General features: G+C 55.5%; 1 pseudogene across 1 annotated transcript; it reads left to right on the top strand.

Annotated features, from left to right (window-relative positions):
* Nucleotides 1–1,157: 1,157 nt before the first annotated feature.
* On the top strand, nucleotides 1,158–4,885 carry LOC307063156 (phosphoethanolamine/phosphocholine phosphatase-like; annotated as a pseudogene). Its single transcript has 2 exons — nucleotides 1,158–1,891; nucleotides 4,628–4,885. The product of its transcript is annotated as a phosphoethanolamine/phosphocholine phosphatase-like (transcript).
* Nucleotides 4,886–6,957: the final 2,072 nt, after the last annotated feature.

Consider the following 6,957-nt stretch of genomic DNA (forward strand, 5'->3'; position numbering starts at 1 on the left):
TCTCTGCTCTTTGTAAAGGAGGGAGGAGACTGGATAAATGAGCAGTATTGTTCTTGGGGGATGGTTGAGTCATGTGGCCATGGGGCAGGTGTGACTCCTGGGCTCCCACCACCAGAGACATCAAGGAGGGCTGTGCCTTTTGCAAGAGGAAGAGGTTCTTGCTGTTGTGGGCGGACAGCAAGAGCACTGGATGGGTGGCTGCAGCCCCTGACCCTAAATCAGCCCCTTCCTTCCTTGGCCTTCAGATCCCACAGCTGTGCAGTGGGCCGTCAGTGGTGTGGAATCTGCCGCTTTCCCCAAGCCAGCATCTGTTCTCATGCCAAAGTCCAGAACCTCAGCTTTCCTTTGGGAACTTCTTATCTGTTTCCAGTCCAAACAGTTCCAGAGGGCTGATGCTACCCACCTTGAAGATGGACATATGATCCACATCTAGCCAATCCCATGTTCCATCCTGTGGGTGCTCTGATGGGTTCAAGGATGATGCTATGACCCAAAACCAGGCCAATGACGTTTATTTTATTTTAATTTTTGGCCATGCTGTGCACACAGGATTTTAGTTCCCTGACCAAGGATCGAACCTGTGCCCCCTACATTGGGAGCACAGAGTCTTAACCACTGGACCACCAGGAAAGTCCCTTCCCCTCACTTTCAAAACTGCTATGGATTTAAAGCACACAAGATGGTTGTGATATGAGTGGCCTTTTCAGTATGACTTCTTTGACTTAGAATGTTTTCAATGTTTATCCATGTTGTAACATATTATCAGTGTTTCATTCATTTTTTAAATTGTGGTTAAAAATACATAACATGGGGATGGGGGGCAAGTGGAGGGAACGGCCCAGATGCACAGCATTCACGGACCCTCTGGACTGGAAGGACTCGTGAGAGCCGGAGCCCAGAAATCCGGGGATGGATAAGACGCAGCGTCCCCTCCAATTCCCGTGAGCACCCCTTGCTCCATCCTGCGCCCAAATACCTCAGCTCGGCCCTCTCCCCACTCTCGACACTCCAGACTCAGCCGGGACAGACCTCCGCAGCCGCCGCTCCCCGCCCTGCAGGAGGAGCTCAGAGGTCCTGTCCCGCTTTCCTCTGAGGGACTCTTTGGTGACCACAAAAGGATTTGGTCGCTCAGGACAAAGCTGGTAGAGGAGAGCGGGATGGCTGCGCCCGGCGTGCCACACTTCCTCCTGACCTTCGACTTGGACGAGACTATCGTGGACGAAAACAGCGACGACTCCGTCATGCGCTTGCCGCGGCGGGCCAGCGGCTGCCTGAGAGCCTGCGTGCCACCTAGCGCGAGGGCTTCTACAACGAGTACATGCAGCGCGTCTTCCAGTACCTGGGCGAGCAGGGCGTGCGGCCGCGGGACTTGCGCGCCATCTACGAGGCCATCCCCCTGTCGCCCGGCGCGGGCGAGCTGCTGCAGTTTGTGGCCAAGCAGGGTGCCTGCTTTGAGATTATTCTCATCTCAGACGCCAACACCTTTGGCGTGGAGAGTGTGCTGTGCGCCGCCGGTCACCACGGCCTGTTCCGCCACATCTTCAGCAACCCGTTGGGGCCCGACCCTTGGGGGCTGCTGGCGCTGCAGCCCTTCCACACGCACAGCTGCGCTCGCTGCCCCGCCAACATGTGCCAGCACAAGGTGCTCAGCGACTATCTGCGCGAGCAGGCCCACGACGGCGTGCCCTTCGAGTGCCTTTTGTACGTGAGCGACGGCGCCAACGACTTCTGCCCCACGGGGCTACTGGCAGGCGGTGAAGTGGCCTTCCTGCGCCACCACTACCCCATGCACCGCGTTATGCAGGAGGCGCAGAAGGCCGAGCCCAGCTCCTTCCTCGACAGGGTGGTGCCCTGGGAAATCTCCACTGAAGTGCGCCTACACCTGCATCAGGTGCTGAGGACGTGGCCTGCAGGGGCCACCTGGGCGGGGAGGGGGTGGGGCGGTGGGGGTCGGGAAAGAGAAAGCTAGTTTTATTACTCCCTTTCCCTTTCGTTTTGGTATATCCCTCCGGGATTTCCTGGAATCCCAGGTTGGTCCATTTGGGGACTGGAGGAGGGAGTTGGGAGCTGTCCCCATCTGTGCAGTTAACCCAGCTTGGCTGCCTCCCCCATTCCCACTGCAAGCGAATTCCAGAGTCTGGCCGCACCAGGGTGGCGCGCATATCTGAGCAGGCAGCAGTGTTTCCACAAACCTTGTCCTCCCAGCTGGGAGGACAGGGTTCCCTGTCAGGGTCAAGAAGGAACATGTCCCGCCGCGGTGCAGTTAACTGTTGCCTTGGGCTGCATGGCCTCCCTCCTCCAGTTTTCTGTCCAGGGGACCCAGGCCCCGAAATGCACCACCCCGACCTCCCCCGCACCGGACTCCTCGCAGAGAGAGGTGGCGCTCCTTGCTGATGGTCCAAGGCCTAGATCTTGCTTTACCTACTGTGACTACACTACACTCCTTGCCCCCCGCCCCCCCACCCTGTTAGCATCCCCACAGGATAAAAAGCTAGAGGGAATAGTCACCTCATGTTGGTGGAAAGAGGTAGCACACTGTTCCGGGGCTCGGTTCTGGCCAGCCAGGGACCTCACAGAGCCCGAAAATGTCTCCTTGCACCCCAGCCTCGTCTATGCAGCAAGAAACCAGGGACTTAACCAAAGTCGCCCCACTGACTGGGCCTTTTGAGTCCCTCTCCTCCCGTATGGAACAGAAAGCCATGATGCTTTAAAGCAGAGCCAGTGGAAACCCAAGGCCCACCTCCCTCTTGTGGTTTCAGAGCTGTGAAGGAGGTGAAGGGGCGGAGGTGAGCGAGGTGTCTCACGCTGCCGTCTGGGGGGATAAGGGCGAGGTGATCTCTGCTCTCAGAGAGCCCCATCTAAGTGAGGGAGCTGGTCCCCACTCTTGGAGGAGTGCCCAGCCTGGGGAACCAAGACTGAATACATAACAAAGCAGGCAACAGGCAAAAGAGCAGGGTGCGGCCCACCTTCGCAGAGGGGCACGGGTCTAGTGTGGAGGGCTCAGTGAGCACCGAGGAGATGGGAGATACTGCTGCTTAGGGCAGGCAGAGGAGGCTCAATGAGTGGGAGCCTTACAAGTGGGTTGCGTTTCAGTCCCTCGGCCTGCTAGCCCTGCAGGGCCCTCATCAGGAGGTCATCAGAATTTTATTCAAAGTTGGCACTTGCAGCTGAGACCCTGTCTTGCATGGCGTAAGGGTTCCCTGTGGGTAAGGTCACGAAACTCCTTGGCTTCCAGTTTTTTCCTGTCTCCAGCAGGCCTCTGGGTACCTCCTCTGTCTTTACCAGGACGCCATCCCACTGCAATGGGGGGAAGGAACAGACACAGCTCACAGCCCAGGAGGCGTGCCGGACTGGTCCAGTGTTGACTGGAGCAGGCTTTGGTGTGGGACTCAAGAGGCTCACTCAAGGCGGTGCTTGGGTCAGCATCCCAGAGGTCCCAGGCTGTCAGCAGCTGGGCTGCACATAGTTCCCGGGGAAGAATCCAAACCCCTCTGAGCCGATGCCCTCACAGCAGCCATCGGAGTAGTGGCGGGTGATGCAGATAATGGTGCCATCAGAGAAGGAGAGTTCATTGTCCTTCTGGCGGGTGTATGGCTACAGTGTCATTACTGCAGGGCGGGAGGAGAGGGGTGCCATGAGATGTGCCTCCTGCCCCGCCATAGGGATGCTTGTGCCCACATACTGGACTCTAGGGGGCAATGTGGGGAGTGGGGCAGGAGATGCCTTCTTCAAAGCCCCAGGACTCCTCCCAGCTGAGCTAATATTCAGTATCAGGCCAGCTGCTTCCCTCCTCTGTGGGGGTGCGGTGGCGTGGAATAAAAGGCTCCACAAGGGTGGCACAGGCCATCCCCTCCACTCCAAGAAACTTCAGTGTTTGAGAGCAGGGCCCCAGGATCTACCCATGTTTTGTAATCTGCTTTCAGCCCCCGTTCATCCTGGTCTTCCCACAACGTCTCTGGCAGGTGCTGGAGGTATTGCTCAGTAGGTGCTCTAGCAGGTGTTCAGTAAATACAGTAACATTGAATAGTGTAGACTTCGCCGAGTGAGCCTTGGGCAAGTCACTTAGTTTAACCTCTCAGGTTCAGCTTCGTCTGTTAAATGGGAGTGTGAAGATCCTAGGAGGTTAAGTAAAAGTGAGAAAATGGATGAGAAGCTTTGACTCTGGGGTCTGGTATAAAGCAGGGGCTAAATTATGTTAAACCCCCCCACATAACATAACATTTACCATTTAAATCATTTTGAGCATACAGTTCTATGGCATTAACTACATTCATGTTGTACAAATATTCTCAGCATCCACTTCCGGAACTTACTCATTTTCCCTGTGGGAAATTTTGTATCAGTTTCTCTAAATTTTTGCCAACATTTGTTATTTTTAGCTTTCTTGATTGTAGGCCTTCTAGTGTGTGGAGGGGTCGGCGTTGTGGTGTTAACTTGCATTTCATCACGACTGATGATGATTAACATCTCTTCATGTGCTTGCTGACCATTTATATGTCTTATCTGGAGAAGGATCTTTCAAGTCCTTTTTCCATTTAAAACATTGGGTTGTTTGCTGAGTCCCACCAAACGCTCCTCCTGGTGGCGTTGGCGGTGAGTCCAGCCTGGAGTGGTCTCCGTGCCACAGGGGCCCATGCCCCGGGGCATCGTTAGCGGCCTCTCAGGAGGAGACGCCCGACCCCTGGTGCCCGTGCCTGGAGCGCCGAGATTGTGCTGCACCGTGCGGACGCGGCACCGCCTGTGTGGGTCTTGCTCGGCATTGGCTGCAGGTCACCTGAGCGTGGCAGTGGTCTGCGTGCCTCTCCCGGAGGAGCGTGTCCCGGAAGTGGGCGTCCCAGCCAGAGCACACCTGGCACGGGGCATCCTTGGGGCTCCTAGCTGTTAGCGCCACGTGAGCTGGCGGGGTTCTAGGAAGCCAGCGCCCGGCGGCTGGGAACGACCCATCCTGTGGGTCCTTGGCACCCCAGCAGCATCCGAGCGCGGAGCAGAGGGCTACGGACCACAGGTAAGGGGACGGGTTGGTGGGGGTGGGTGGAGGAAGGAACGAGGAATTACACCAGAGCTGTTTGGTACAGGGGCAGAAACAGAAAACTCAGACGTACCACTGCAGAGGCCATGGGAGTTAAGTTGTAAATGCTGCTGGCTTTCAGTAGCCTGCAGCCATTCTCTTCCTGTAGCTGATGGGATACAAAGCTCTACTGGGTTCTTCACACAGGATAGTCTTGTTTTGCAGAAATTCAGCTCAGAGCCATCCTTGATGTGTAAGTGTAAGGTCGGATCTTAACAAACGGCATCGCGAAACAGAGGAAAGCTTCAAGTGAGCTTTATTAGGGTGCGCTCCTGGGTGACGTTCACTGGTCCGAGAGAAAGGGGCCAGAGAAGTCGCACCCAGGCGAGGGTTGGGCAAAATTTTATAGGGGAAGAAGGGAAAGGAGTGTGGTGAATCTGGGAGGGTGCAGGGTATTCCTTATCTGGTGGTCTCTTTGGGTGTCGTGGCACTATCTGGTGCCGGTTACACCAGTCTTGGGACTACTAGTCCTGTCCCTCGAAAGGCAGGAAGGCTGGGCTGGGTGGAAAGCCCCCAGGTCAGTTCCTGGAACTGGGTGGTCCGGAGAGTTTCGGTCCGATGCAACCTGTGAATCTGATTGCGTTCCCCTGCCTCGGGCCAGTTGGTTGGGCCAACATCTTTGGTGTAATGGGGCGGCGTTCTGATCTCTGGCTACTTCATGCTGAATGGGGGCGTCGAAAGGGGAGTCGGGCGACCAGAGGTCCGAGGCTTAGGGGAGACCAGTGGGAGGTTCTGTAGGAAGCAAGGTGTAAGGACCGAGGAACATTTGGTTTGTGGCCACCTGAGAGACTTCTTCCATGCGCCGTCAAAGGAACGTAAGAAAACGGGGTAAACATGAGCAAGATACAGATGAGGATTAAGGGGCCTAAGATTGGTGTTAGCCAGGTATAGAGGGTGGATCGCCACCAATCGGGAATTGGGGAGGCGGACTGTTGGTGTTTGCGTTGGAGTTCTTCTCTTAAGCGATGGAGGGCGTTTACAGCAGCATTTCTCCCATAGGAAGAGGCAAGTACCTCCTTTGTTGGCCGTCAGGAGATCCACGGCTCATCGATTCTGGAGAGCGACTCAGGCTATGGAGGTGATTTGGCGCTGGAGAGAGGAGATGGAGGCGGCGGAGCCTTCAATGGCTAGCTGGAGTTTATGTTCTAAGTCGCGGGATGTTGAAACACTATGTGTGAGAGCTCCCCCCTCCTCCCGAGGCCTGCAGCGACCAGGGAGGAGGCGAGAGAGATACCTGCAACCAGAGGAAGAAAGATAGCTCTTTTCTGTCGGGTAAAGGGTGGCGTGATTAGAGAGGAAAATTCGGCTTGGGTATACAGTGTGAGTTGTGGGATGAGAGTAATGGGGATACATGGGAAGGGGGAGGAAGAATTGATCTCTTTTGTGAAGGAACCATGGCACCACAAAAACATGCCTGGTGGTGCTTCAATTGGTGTGTTTACCATGAGGGATATGTTGCAAAGAAACCCAGTATCAGCTAGATTTGGGCGGCTGCTGTAACAGATGGTGAGATTTTTTTGAATCAGGGAATATGGGGACTTTTAACGGGGAAAAAGGTGGATTTGGGGATGTGTAGGAAGTAGAATTGAAGGGCTGGTCGAGTGGGACAGCAGCCAAGGGTGGCCGGCCAAGCGAGGCACATAGAAAGCAGTCGGAGATGTTACCTATTCCTGTGTGGTTTAGTATCTGTAGTGTTTGTTTGGTCAGTTTGGCTGCTGCTGCTAGGGCTCAAAGGCATTGTTGCCATCCCCAAATGGTTGGGTCTAGCTGTTTGGAGAGGTAAGCCACGGGGTGGTAGGAAGGCCCTACAGGCTGGGCAAGGAGTCCAGTGGCTATTCTGGCCCATTCATCCACAAAAAGGTGAAAAGGTCGGTTTGGGTTGGGCAGAG

The sequence above is a fragment of the Hyperoodon ampullatus genome (genome assembly GCF_949752795.1).
Source record: "Hyperoodon ampullatus genome assembly, chromosome: 14".
NCBI lineage: Eukaryota > Metazoa > Chordata > Mammalia > Artiodactyla > Ziphiidae > Hyperoodon > Hyperoodon ampullatus.